Source organism: Anas platyrhynchos, chromosome 26, assembly GCF_047663525.1.
Source record: "Anas platyrhynchos isolate ZD024472 breed Pekin duck chromosome 26, IASCAAS_PekinDuck_T2T, whole genome shotgun sequence".
NCBI lineage: Eukaryota > Metazoa > Chordata > Aves > Anseriformes > Anatidae > Anas > Anas platyrhynchos.
The window spans coordinates 5,816,166-5,831,285 of record NC_092612.1 but is presented as its reverse complement, the minus strand read 5'-3'; positions in this window follow the sequence as shown (position 1 = coordinate 5,831,285).

The following is a 15,120-nucleotide window of genomic DNA, read 5'->3' as shown; positions in this document are numbered from 1 at the left end:
TTTTCACCTTTGGTCAGGAATCTGCTGAATTGGCACGTTTCTTAATTGCGAGAGCTGGTTGTTGCCAATTCTTCCGTTTGTTGTATCTTTATAATGAATTCCAATGCCCAATTTTGAGATTTATAGTCCTTACGTTTGTTTCTCTGTCCGTCTGCCGCTTCCTTATCATGAGTTCCAGTGTCTTGTTTCGAGATATACAGTCCTTGTCTGGGGATTGTCCTTGCCTCCCCAATGCCTCCCCAATACCTCCTTAATCAATCCCCCCTTTTCTTTTCCCATGCAAATTCTTTTGCATCAGATACTTTCATTATTTACAGTAACAAAACAAAGCAGGCATCTAAACAACATGCACACAAATATTCCTAACACTACTAATGTTATAGAGCAATGAACACTTGTTTCAAACATTGGAAATTGGGCAACCAGGAGGTTAACTTATTCCATATTTCACTAAAACTCCATGAAAGATCATCTTTACTGATCTCATGTAGGACCCTTGTCTGCTTCCATATTTCTTCCAGGTCGGTAGAGATCCTTCCACTCTGATCTACATACATACAACAACTTGTATTTATTACTGTACAGACTCCCCCTTGAGCGGCCAGTAACAAGTCTAGGGCCATCCGATTTTGTAATACTACCTGTGATAAACTAGATATCTCTTCTTGTTGAGCCTTTATAGCATCCAGAGTTTTGTTTTCTAACTTCTCTATAATTGCAGAAATATTAACTATCGCCTTTTCCAATTCACTCACTCCTAACCATGGGATAAACCATCAAACAAAACTATGAAAAGCAGTGTGTCTCTCTATCAATGGATTGTTAATTTTTTGTCTAATTCTCCGGATATGATTTCTCAAATAACCTCGAGGCGCTACATCATGTATGGTCAAATTGGGGACTACTGCTCCAAGAGTGCAAGTTCCCTTCCAATTCTCGGGCAAGACCTTACAGGCTGTATCATTGCATAACCAATACCACCCTTTTCCTTCTGGAACCGTCCAGCTGGTTGAATTTGCCCAACTGCTAGTTGTACTAATATCAATTGTTTGATCACAAGATGTCTGATTTCCCACATAAGTAGTACCCGTATTTATACAATCCTGTTTTCCCATACCCTTAGGCAGGTTACACCTTTGTACACATACATAGTAAGATTCCAATGGCACGAAGCTACTAACTTCTAGTTCCAAAACTTCTTCATATTTTTGCCCCCAAGATGTGTTTTCCCACAAATTAGTCCAAGGTAAGTTTGCAGGCAAGGGAATCCTGATTAACGATACACCCTTATTCCCATGCTGTGGCAGATGGGTGCATACCCAACAGTTCGTCTTATTAATCACTTGAGATACAGTTTGTATTAAGGTCAGGTGTAAGTTCTCGTCCCAAACTGCCCACCCCGAATCTGAGAACCACACCCCTGCAATCATTAGGATCTGGAAAACCATAATTTTGTTGGTCCAATTGGAGTGGTGGTCCATATCCTCGCCAGGGCCTTCTTCACCCTTGAATCGTGGATCCAAGCTGCTTGCTCCTTAATCTTAATGGCGGTGTGTGTTGTCAGTAATACCTGGTATGGTCCCGTCCACTTTCCTTCCGTTTTTCCTCTAGGGGTTGTCCTGAAAAAGTCTTTATATATATAATCCCTGAGCTTAAAAGGGTGGATTGGTTGATCCAACCGTCTAGCCCAGGTCCTGAGAACAAATTTATGTACTTTATTTAATTATTTCTGAAGTTCAGTTATATATGCATATAAATATTCTAATCCTAACTGCGTTCGATCCTCTCCACTAAATAGAAATGGATACGGCCTTCCATACAAGATTTCAAAGGGACTCAAATTCCCTTATATTCTAGGTTTAACTCAAATTCTAAGTAATGCTAAAGGGAGGGATTGAGGTCATGACAAATTAGATTCTTGTCCGATTTTAGTGTTTAATTAAATGTTTCATTTTTTCTACCTGTCCACTTGCCTGCGGTCTATAAAGAGTATGCAGTTGTCTTTAGAATATCTTTAGAATCTTACTTATCTGTTGTACCACTTGCACACAAAAATGTGAACCTCTCTCAGAAGACATTGCTACTAGAATCCCAAAGCATGGTATTATTTCATTTAACAAGACTTTAACCACTTCTTCTTGCTTTGTTTGTTCGACAGGGAAAGGCTTCAGGCCTTCCTGAAATCATGTCAGTCAGAACCAGTAAATAACAATACCCCCCTTTTCTAGGGAGTTCTGAAAAATCAATTTGCCACAGTTGCCCCGAATAATTTCCTTTACTGATTATTCCAAATTTTATTCTATTCTTGGTATTGGGGTTATTGTGTAAGCAAATGCTACATTGTTGAGTTACTTGTTTTATTGTTGTATATAAATTTTGTTCCACTAATGTCTGACTCAGGCTCTTATGCAATGTGTCAGCTCCCCGATGTGTTTTATTGTGTTCTGTAAGAAGTATGGGCCATATCAAATTAGAGGGTATTATTACACAGTTATCTTTTAAATATACTCATCTATCTGGTTTCATTTTACCTTTCAAATCTTCAATTAATTTTAAGTCTTCTTTTGTATAATTTGGCTTTTTGGTTCATATATATAGTTTGGATTTTACCGTCTGGTATTAAAGACAATGCCTTCACCTCAGTTATTTCAGCTGCCTGTTTAGCCTCCTGATCTGCCAATCGATTTCCAATTTCAAAATCAGCGTTTCCCTTTTGGTGTCCTTGATAATGCATCATAGCTACCTTTTCTGATTGTTTTACAGCCTGTAACAATTTTAAAATTTCTTCAGCATGTTTTCTTTTTGTTTTCCCTGAGCAGTCAGCAATCCACGTTCTTTCCATATCGCTCCATGAGCATGTACCACGCCGAATGCATATTTAGAGTCTGTCCAAATACTTATTTTCCTTCCTGCTGCTAGTTCCAGTGCTTGTGTAAGAGCAATTTATCTCTGCTTTCTGGGTGGACGTCCCAGGGGGTAATGGTTTGGACTTGATTACCTGTTGAGTGGTTGTAATGGCGTACCCTGCCTTACGTTGTCCTTGTTTCACAAAGCTGCTCCCATCAGTATACCAAGATTCGTCAGCATCTTCTAAAGGTTCTTCCTTAAGATCGGGTCGACTAGAATACACAGTCTCTATTGTTTCTATACAATCATGAGTTATAGGTTCATCCAGAGTTCCGCTAAGGAAAGAAGCTGGATTTACGACGTTAGTGACCACAATTTCCACATCATCTTGTTCTACTAATATTGCTTGATATTTTAAAAATCTTTGTGGTGAAAGCCAATGATTTCCTTTTTGTTCCAAAACTGTTGAGACCGTATGGGAGACTAACACTGTCATTTTCTGTCCCATTGTAAACTTCCGAGCTTCTTGTATATTGATAACAACAGCTGCAACAGCTCGAAGGCATCCGGGCCATCCTTTACTTACTTCATCTAATTGTTTAGAGAAGTAAGCTACTGCTCGTTTATAGGGACCCAATCTTTGTGCTAGTACTCCCAAAGCTATCCCTTGTCTCTCATGAGAAAACAACCAAAAGGGTTTCGAGAGATCCGGTAATCCCAAAGCTGGAGCTTGCATCAATTCTTGTTTAAGTTTTTTTAAAGGCGTTTCGTGCTTCTCCAGTCCAGACTAACTTTGACTGATTACTCTTTATTAATTCATATAGAGGCTTTACCAATCGTCCATAATTATAAATCCAAAGGCGACACCAACCTGTCATTCCTAAAAAGGTTTGTAGCTCCTTTACCGTTTGAGGTTCTGGAGTCCGGCAAATGACTTCCTTATGTTCAGTTCCTAGTTCTCGTTGTCCTCCCGAAATTTCAAATCCCAGATAGGTCACACTTTGTTGAGCCAGCTGGACTTTCTGTCAAGAGACTTGATATCCATTTTAAACCCAGAAAATTAAGAAAACTTATAGTCCATTGAATACAGCTCCCTTTAGTCTCGGTAGCTATTAAGAGATCATCTACATATTGTAACAAAGCATCTTCAGTGTCCAGAGGCATCCATGTTTCGAGTTCCCTTGCTAATTGGTTTCCAAAAATAGTGGGGCTATTCTTGAATCCTTGATGTCCACGTAAGCTGCGTCTTTCTGCCTGAATTGGGATTTTCCCATTCAAAGGCAAATAGGTTTTGGCTTTCTGTGGCTAAGCCTAGGCAGAAGAAGGCGTCTTTTAAATCCAGTACGGTAAACCAGACTTGACTATTCTTTAATTTAGTCGGCAAAGTATAAGGGTTTGCCACTACTGGATGTATATCCTCAGTGATTTTACTTATGGCCCTCAAATCCTGAACTAACCTATAGCTTTTTTCATCTGCCTTTTTAATTGGCAATATGGGTGTATTGTATTCTGATTCACATTCAATCAATAATCCATACTGTAAAAATTTATCAATTATCTCTTTAATTCCTTTCCTATCTTCTATCCTCAAAGGATATTACTTAACCTTAACGGGTTTCTCTCCTGGCTTTAATTTAATAATTATTAAGGTCACATTTTTTTGCTCTTCCAGGGACTTCGGTAGCCCAAACTCCTGGACATATTGATCTGTGATCTCTAAAGGTATTTCACTTTTAGGGTCAGTTTGTATGAGTGCCAAGCTTAACACATTTGTTAGATGTTCTTCTCCTATTCTTAACTTCATTTTCCCTTTTTCAACGACAATTTCTGCTCCTAATTGCTCTAATAAATCTCTACCTAAGAGTGCCCATGAAGAGTTAGGCGTATATAAAAATCTGTGTATGCCCCATTGTTTCCCTAACTTGTACTTCAAAGGTTCACAAAAATAAGCCTTTTCGGTTACACCTTGTCCTGGTTTCAGTTAGAATAGAGTTAATTTTTTTCTTAGGATGAGAAGAGTGCTGATAACACCCCGATGTTTTAATTGTTGCAGAGCAGTGCTTATACCAAGCCAAGGACATCTCAGCCTTTTGCTCTGTCCTGCCAACGGGCAGGCTGGGGGTGCAGTAAGAGCTGGGAGGGGACAGACCCAGGACAGGTGACCCAAACTAGCCAAAGGGGTATTCCATACCATCTGACGTCATGCTAAACAATATATAGGGGTGGCTAGCCGGGGGGAGGGGGCCGGACTGCTCGGGGTTAGGCTGGGCATTGGTCAGCGGGTGGTAAGCAATTGCATTGTGCATCACTTGTTTGTACATATTATTAGTAGTGGTACTATTATCATCATTGTACTATTACTATTACTATTATTATTATTATTATTATTATTATTATTATTATTATTATTATTATTTTGTCTTATTAAACTGTCTTTATCTCAACTCACGGGCTTCACTTTCCATTTCTCTCCCCCGTCTCAGAGAGGGAGGGGGAGGGTGAGCGAACGGCTGCGTGGTGTTTAGCTGCCAGCCGGGTTAAACCACAACACACCTTTTACCCTAATATAATAATTCTGTGAAGGCATTAATGCTTGATTTAGAACTGAATACGTTGCCCCATATCAATAAGAAATTTCACTTCCATTCCTCCCCTAGCTTCATTATAATCAGTGGAGGATCCGCTAGGGTAGATTCCCCAGGTCCCCGTTATTCCTGTTGAAATCAGGGACCAATGATTACCCTAGAAAAAGGCTAGTCAATTTGTCCTCCGAAGCCAGGTCCAAACCGTTTTGTTTTATTTATTTATTTATTTATTTTCATTACATTTCAGAGTTGGTCCAAAAATTCCATAGGGGTTTCTTTTAGACCTTGTTGGAAGCATATTCTCAATTCCCAATTCATCCAGATTTTAGTATTTACTTAGCCGCTCATAATTTTAGGGATGATTAGGGTCTCAGTGGGGTCGGTCAGGGGAATGCAGTTGTCCACAGTTCCCTGAGCGGTCCCATCGGTAATCTGAGCTCGCACATGAACTCAGGTTGTTTTAAGAGTTAACTGTTTTTCTGTTTCCATAACAACTCTCTCTCGGACCCATCATGATCCCTTTGCCCCAAAGGGCTAACACCCATGATTTTAAGATCTCTGCCTAGAGCAGAGGCAGAACTATTAACATTCCTACATCCTCTTTCCCTGCTCATTCAACTTCAAACACCTTTAACACTTTCAACAACCCTTTTAACACTTCCTTTATCTTTCTCCAGCCTGTACTTCTCTAATGCCAACATCAAAGGCTCAGTCAGGGGCCAACTTAATTCCGTACCTTTTCCCACCAAGATGCTGAAACAACATCAGTATACAACATTTCATCCTATTCTCCTTCTCAAAACCAACATTAACTGTAGCAAAACATTAGAGTTTAAAGTTCCATTTAGGGGCCACTTTTCTCCACATTCCAGCTTATAAAGCGGCCACCATTGATTACAATATTTTATCAATGTTTTCCTGTTCACACTTCCACCGGCAGATCCTCCAATATCCTTCCAGTGACTCAAAACACATCCTAACGCACTTTTCTTAGGAATTTCACTGCTTACTCGCCCCCCCATTTTCCAGTTTACACTTTCAGAATACACGTGTTACTTACAAAAGCGTATCACAAAAACGTATCACTCACAAAATTACAGGCACGCAATATCTTTCAGTAGCGATGTCACAAAGCTACTATTACCAGCAATATTGCTAAAATCACAATAACAATAGTCAGAGTCAAATTCCACATGCGATAAGTCAGAAAACCGAACTGTGTAACACCATAACGATATCTTTCTTATAACAATGCCACGAACCTACTATTACCACCAGAAAAATAGCCAAAATCACAGTAACAATAACCAGAGTTAAATACCATACTCCATGAGTCAGAAAACCGAAATAAACAACACAATTCCAGATGGACCTTAAAGCGAGCTCTTTCCTTAAGGTCCCCAAATATACTTATGGTGCTTACCACAAAGTATATACCAAACACTGCCTCGCAGAAGATCACCTTCCGACTTACAGACAGTTCCAGATACAGATGGACCTCAAGGTCCCCAGATATACTTGTGGTACTAACCACAAAGTATATACCAAATACTGTCCTGCAGAAGTCACCTTCCGACTTACTGGACAGTCCCAGATGACCGGTCTACCAGAAAACCAAACCAGAATAAAGAATATACTCACTTACAATGATGGGGTCCTTGTCTGCCTCCGCAGTGATCCGGTGAGTCGAGGAGTCCCTCCGGGAAATCCCGGGGGTACCCTAGGGAGTCCTGTCCCCAGCGGGCCTGCGGTCCGGCAGAGAGGTAGTCCCATCTGGGGTGCCAGATTGATTCAAAGATCGAAGCTGAAATTCCTTTAAGTGGTATATTCTTTATTGCAGCGCTGGATGCACGGGGGATCTCTCCACCTATCGTGCATACCCAAAGCGGAAAGCAGTCTTGAATTTATACAATCAATCTATCAATATTCTACAAGCGCCTATACATATGCATTACCTATCCCCGCCTTCCCTCGCTTCTCATGCTAATTAGCCTTTTGGCACCTTGCGCCTGCGTAGAGCCTCCCAAGAATTGTGGGCAGGGGTCTTTGGGACGTGGGCAGGGGTCTTTGGGAGGAAGACCCCGAGTCTTCCTCACAGTGTACTTTTCACCTTTGGTCAGGAATCTGCTGAATTGGCACATTTCTTAATTGCGAGAGCTGGTTGTTGCCAATTCTTCCATTTGTTGTATCTTTATAATGAATTCCAATGTCCAGTTTTGAGATTTATAGTCCTTCCATTTGTTTCTCTGTCCGTCTGCCGCTTCCTTATCATGAGTTCCAGTGTCTTGTTTCGAGATATACAGTCCTTGTCTGGGGATTGTCCTTGCCTCCCCAATGCCTCCCCAATACCTCCTTAATCAGTATCCACCTTGTTTCTGTAAGCAGCAGCCACCTGACACCCTGCCGGAGTTAACCCTCTGTTTTATTATTTGCCCTATTAATGGGGATTTCTTTACACATTGGCTTTAATTCCATACGAAGAAACAGCATTTTTTTCCCCTCTTCTTTTTAAATGATGAGGATTACAAAGTTTGTCAACACCTGCCAGGCTGAGGATTAAAAGTCTTAGCGCTGGTGCAGAGGAGAACCTGAGAGCTGGCTCGGGAGTCACTGGAGGAAATCTTTGCTTTTCGTGATGTGAAATTGCCTTCATGCAGACCAGGTCAAGCGCCTTGACGCTGGTCAGCATCTCTGTGGAACTGGCACCGTGTTGTCCCCAGTGGTTGCAGCACCAGGAGGGTAGCCCGCCCGGCAGGACAGCAGTTGACCATATTCATTGCTAACCTTACAACCAGACCACACTCAGCTTGGCTCACTACATGTTTTGATACCTTGGTGGGAACTGAGCTCAGGATTTGCCGCTGCTGGAGGCAGGAAGGCTTTAGGCTCAGCTCCTTCCCCCTACAGCTACATCCATTGGGCTTTCTGAAGCGCTCCCTACTGTTATTCTAAGCAGGAGCTTCAAAAGGAATCTCTCTTCCTCGTGCATGATTGATCCCATGCAGTAAGAAGGGGGCAAAGCTGAGGCATCCATTCCGAAATCCCAGGCCCACAGCCTTCTTTGAGAGACCTAGTAGGGGTCACGGTTCAAACAACAATAATAAACTCAGCCTCTTTAAAGAAAGCATGTCCAGCTAGGTGAAATATTTATAATGCTGACAGGCCAGGAAGTCAGCTTCAACACTAGACCGGCAATTGTCCAGGTTAATTGTCTAATTGCTAGCTCCCTCCCTGTTTTGCGCTGCTTTTCATAATGCCCTTGATGACAAACTCCATGGGTATTATTTCAATGATAGTCCACTCTGAAGACAACTCCCGAGGGAGCAGTGTGAATTTGGGCAACCCACCACTGGAGACAGGACTGCAATAATAAGAATACAGAAAAAAAAAAACAAACCACCAACACCTGGAGGGTGATTGAACACTGTGACATATTGCCTACAGAGGCTTGTGAGATCTCCCTTGGAGATACTCAAAACTTGGCTGGGTATGACTTTTGCTGTTGGGGCAGCTTTGAAGGTAGACCTGCCTTGAGCAAATGTTTGGACTACCTGGCCTGTAGCAGTCCCATCCTTCTGAAATATTTCTGTGACGGAGCAGGCTTTGAACCCCGGAACCCTTGGATGCTCTTAGTGCTACGTAGTGGGGTCTGAAACACTTACACTCCTGTTAATGACACAGAGACCACCACCTTGGTGCTACTGCACGATAGCGCAGTCTTCATGATGAAGAACGTGGAAACACAGCAAAAACCATGGAGTTCGGGCCACAGGGTTACTGCGGAGCCTGGAGGAGGTGCAAACGAGGCTGCCACGTTCTGGGATATAACCACACAAGGCAGGCCATACCCCTTGGGGTCAGGGGCTGTTTCCACCCACAGTAGGGCTGCGCATACGGTCAGCGGAGCATGAAAAAACTAGAAGAACTGAATTACAATTTAAAGGAAGTATTGCTGAGAGTGGTCTCCCGAACCCATGGCACAGTCCGAAATCCCAACGGTGTTATCAGGCTAGTTATATAAACTTTTTTTGGGGGGGGAAGAGGGCTTCTCGTCATGAACACAGTAAGGACTGCATTCAGCTACTGAACTGTTACTGCACTGAATAACTACATACAATAATAACAAATAATAACAATCAAAAAGACCTTACCTAGCACTAAACTATAGGCTTGAGGTGAAAGCCGCATTACATTGAAAACAAGAGAGAAAGATGTGGTAGGAAGGTACGCATTTTAAACTCAGACAAGGTATTTTCTTTAGGAAAACCTCCTGACTGTGCCGATTCAGAAAACAGCCAGAAGAACCAAGTTGTTCATTACGAAGCAAACTGCAGTTTCTGTCTTAAACCTAATAACTAAAGTGCATACATAGGTTAGGTGTGTGTCTCCTTTAAATCAGGATAAGGAAGTATTTACATAGGCACAGGTAGAAGCATAGGGAAGAAAGGCTGCCTTGCTGCTTTTCCATCCATCTCAAACACTCATTGAAGAGAGCTGATACAAGTCTTAATAACATAGCCTTTATTGATGACACTGGAAAGATGTTTTGAAGCAACCAGTTTTCCATAAACAGGAAAGGAAATTTTGCTTGCTATGATGTAATTACATAAAATCTGTGTAAGTCACTAGTATAAAAAGGAAAAAACAAACACGTGTAGTTGGTAACACAGTACCATCAGGAATTCCTGAGCAACTGCATTTTCAATAGAAAAGGGAAAAATAAAACAGGTGTGCATGAACAGAACTCAACGGTATAAAACAATCAGGTGTATGTTATAAGGAATTCTGATGACTTGTGAACTCAGTTCTTGAGGATGACTAAAGAAATAGATCCTAGCAGGATCAAACCACATATATTTACACTCACAGTGTAAAAGTAATGTCGTGGTTTAACCCGGCCGGCAGTTAAACACCACGCAGCCGTTCGCTCACCCTCCCCCCTCCCTCTCTGGGACGGGGGAGAGAAATGGAAAGTGAAGCCCGTGAGTTGAGATAAAGACAGTTTAATAAGACAGGAAAATAATAATAACAAAATAATAATAACAATAATAATACAATGGTGATAATAGGGAAATAATAATAATATGTACAAACAAGTGATGCACAATGCAATTGCTCACCACTCGCTGACCAATGCCCAGCCTCACCCCGAGCAGTCCGGCCCCCTCCCCCCGGCTAGCCACCCCTATATATTGTTTAGCATGACGTCAGATGGTATGGAATACCCCTTTGGCTAGTTTGGGTCACCTGTCCTGGGTCTGTCCCCTCCCAGCTCTTACTGCACCCCCAGCCTGCCCGTTGGCAGGACAGAGCAAAAGGCTGAGATGTCCTTGGCTTGGTATAAGCACTGCTCTGCAACAATTAAAGCATCGGGGTGTTATCAGCACTCTTCTCATCCTAAGCCAAAACACAGCATTCCACCAGCTACTAGGAAGAAAATTAATTCTGTGCTAACTGAAACCAGGACATCTATCCACCCCTTATTCCATACCATTTATGTCATGCTCAGGTTACACTCTTTTCCATACATTCTAATTAGTCACCTATAGTAATCATGGTAGTGATAACATACAGTATATTATACTAATTAACATGGTACAATTCAGCTCATGGGCTATTCTCACCCAGTATTAAATCTCCTTGAGGTACACACCGGACCTCTCCGTTCTTTTGCATCACCCACCAAGTGTATCCCGGTCCCTGAGCGAAAACAATTCCACGAATAGGTTTGCCTTTTCCTGAGGCAGGAGTAGCCCAGACTGTTTTACCCAGCATATTTTTTACATGCACTACTGGCACTTTATCCCCATCTACAGTACGTAACAGGTTTGATTGGGCAGGTCCAGCTCGGTTGGCAGATCCCCTAGTATTGACTAACCAGGTGGCCTTTGCCAAATGCGTATCCCAGTTTTTGAACGTCCCAGCGCCCATTGCTTTCAAGGTAGTCTTTAACAGGCCATTGTATCGTTCAACTTTCCCGGAGGCTGGTGCATGATAGGGGATGTGATACACCCATTCAATACCATGTTCTTTGGCCCAAGTGTCTATAAGGTTGTTTCGGAAGTGAGTCCCATTGTCTGACTCTATTCTTTCTGGGGTGCCATGTCGCCATAGGACTTGCTTTTCAAGGCCCAGGATGGTGTTCCGGGCGGTGGCATGAGGCACAGGATATGTTTCCAGCCATCCGGTGGTTGCTTCCACCATTGTAAGTACGTGGCGCTTGCCATTGCGAGTTTGAGGGAGTGTGATGTAATCAATCTGCCAGGCCTCTCCATATTTATATTTCAGCCACCGTCCGCCATACCAAAGAGGCTTTGACCGTTTGGCTTGCTTGATTGCAGCACATGTTTCACAGTCATGAATAACCTGTGCTATAGCGTCCATGGTCAGGTCCACCCCTTGATCACGAGCCCATCTGTATGTTGCATCTCTACCTTGATGGCCTGAGGTGTCATGGGCCCATCGGGCTATAAATAATTCACCTTTATGCTGCCAATCCAGGTCCACCTGAGCTACTTCAATCTTAGCAGCCTGATCTACCTGCTGGTTGTTTTGATGTTCTTCAGTAGCCCGATTCTTGGGCACATGAGCATCTACGTGGCGTACTTTCACAGCCAGGTTCTCTACCCGAGCAGCAATATCTTGCCACAATGCCGCAGCCCAGATGGGTTTGCCCCTACGCTGCCAGTTGTTTTGCTTCCATTACTGTAACCATCCCCACAGGGCATTTGCTACCATCCATGAATCGGTGTAGAGATAGAGAACTGGCCATTTTTCTCGTTCAGCAATGTCTAAAGCCAGCTGAATGGCTTTCACTTCTGCAAACTGACTTGATTCACCTTCTCCCTCAGCAGCTTCTGCAACTCGTCGCGTAGGACTCCATACAGCAGCCTTCCATCTTCGATGCTTCCCCACAATACGACAGGACCCATCAGTGAACAGGGCATATTTCTTTTCATTCTCTGGTAACTGGTTGTACAGCGGGGCTTCTTCAGCACGACCCACCTCCTCCTCTGATGATATCCCAAAGTATTTGCCTTCTGGCCAGTCCATGATCACTTCCAATATTCCTGGGCGACTGGGGTTTCCTATTCGAGCCCGCTGAGTAATCAGTGCAACCCACTTGCTCCATGTAGCATCAGTTGCATGATGCGTAGAGGGGACCCTTCCCTTGAACATCCAGCCTAGTACTGGCAATCGGGGTGCTAGGAGGAGCTGCACTTCAGTACCGACCACCTCCGAAGCAGATCGAACTCCTTCATATGCTGCCAATATCTCCTTTTCAGTTGGAGTATAGCGGGCCTCAGATCCTCTGTATCCCCGACTCCAAAACCCCAGAGGCCGACCTCGAGTTTCCCCAGGTTCTTTCTGCCAGAGGCTCCAGGTGGGGCCATTCTCCCCGGCTGCAGTGTAGAGCACATTCTTTACATCTAGTCCTGTTCGAACTGGCCCAAGGGCTACTGCATGGACTATTTCCTGCTTGATTTGTTCAAAGGCTTGTCGTTGTTCAGGGCCCCATTCAAACTCATTCTTCTTACGGGTTACTTGGTAGAGCGGGTTTACAATCAGACTGTAATTTGGGATGTGCATTCTCCAAAACCCCACAACACCTAGAAAAGTCTGTGTTTCTTTTTTGTTAGTTGGTGGAGACATAGCTGTTCTTTTGTTGATCACATCCATTGGGATTTGACGACGTCCATCTTGCCATTTTATTCCTAAAAACTGGATCTCTCGTGCAGGTCCTTTGACTTTATTTTGTTTTATGGCAAAACCGGCTTTCAGAAGGATTTGGACTATTTTCTTCCCTTTCTCGAAAACTTCCTCTGCTGTGTCACCCCACACAATAATGTCATCGATGTACTGCAGGTGTTCAGGAGCTTCCCCCTGCTCTAGCGCAGACTGGATCAGCCCATGGCAAATGATAGGGCTGTGTTTCCACCCCTGGGGCAGCCGATTCCAAGTATATTGGACTCCCCTCCAAGTGAAGGCAAATTGTGGCCTGCACTCTGCTGCTAGAGGGATGGAGAAAAATGCATTAGCGATATCAATTGTGGCGTACCACTTGGCTGCCTTCGACTCAAGTTCGTACTGAAGTTCCAGCATGTCCGGCACTGCAGCACTCAGTGGTGGCGTGACTTCGTTCAGGCCACGATAGTCCACTGTTAGTCTCCACTCGCCATTAGACTTTCGCACTGGCCATATGGGACTATTGAAAGGTGAATGGGTCTTGCTGATCACTCCTTGGCTCTCCAATTGACGAATTAGCTTATGGATGGGAATCAGGGAGTCTCGGTTAGTGCGATATTGCCGCCGGTGCACAGTTGTGGTAGCGATTGGCATTTGCTGTTCTTCGACCCTCAGCAACCCCACAACAGAAGGGTCCTCTGAGAGACCAGGCAAGGTAGATAATTGTTTAATGCCCTCTGTCTCTAAGGCAGCTATACCAAAAGCCCACCGGAACCCTTTTGGGTCCTTGCAATATCCTCTTCTAAGATAGTCTATGCCAAGGATACATGGAGCCTCCGGGCCAGTCACAATGCGGTGCTTTTCCCACTCATTCCCAGTCAGACTCACTTCAGCCTCCAATACAGTCAACTGCTGAGATCCCCCTGTCACTCCACAAATATAGATGGGCTCTGGTCCTTTATAGCTCGATGGCATTATAGTACATTGTGCACCAGTGTCTACTAAAGCCTTATACTTCTGTGCGTGTGACGTGCCAGGCCATCGAATCCACACAGTCCAATAAACTCGATTGTCCCTTTCCTCCCCCTGGCTGGAGGCAGGGCCCCCCTAATCCTGGTCAGAATCTTCTTCGTTTCTGTGTTTGAAGGACTGTCTGCTGGAAGTTGGAGCAGCAAACTTTTCAGAGAATCCCTTTTTCCTGATTGTTTTCTTTTGCAACTCACGTACCCGTGCCTCTAGGGTCGCGGTAGAATTTCCATCCCATTTTCTCATGTCCTCTCCATGGTCTCGTAAGTAAAACCACAGGGTGGCACGGGGTGAGTACCCACCATACCGTCTTCCTTGTGTAGATGAACGCCTACCCCTGATAGCTGAGACACTGCTCTGTACAGGTACAGAGGAGAATAATCTCTCTTCAAGTTGGTGAACCTTTTCAGAAAGTGTTTTCTCCCAGGTGTTCTCTTTCGGTCGTTGGACACTGGTTGGTTCAGGTGGGGAGGAAGATAGATTCTCTTCAAGTTGGTGAACCTTTTCAGAAAGTTTCTCCACAGCTGAGACGCAGGCCTGTAAGGAAGAGGAGAGACTTTCTTCGTACTGCCGGAGTTGTTTAGCCACTTCATCCACTGTGGGTTCCTCATCCTCTTTCCAGGCCATTATTGCCAATGAGCTGGCATATGATGATGGTGCACTCCGTACAAACTTCCGCCACATGGGTCGTGTACACTTGACTTCATCTGGGTCTTTGGATGTTTGTCTGAGGTCTGGATCCTCATAAATCACTTCCCGTACGGCTAATTCCCTCAGGTACTGGATTCCCTTCTCCATAGTGGTCCACTTGCCTGGTAGACATAAAAGTTCTTCCTTGAAGGGATACCTTTCCCTCACAGCTGAGAGGAGACGCCTCCAGAGGCTGGTGGATTGTGCTCCATCTGCAATTGCTTTGTCAATGCCGGCGTCTCGAGCAAGGGATCCCAGCCGCTTGGCTTCCCTGCCGTCTAATTCC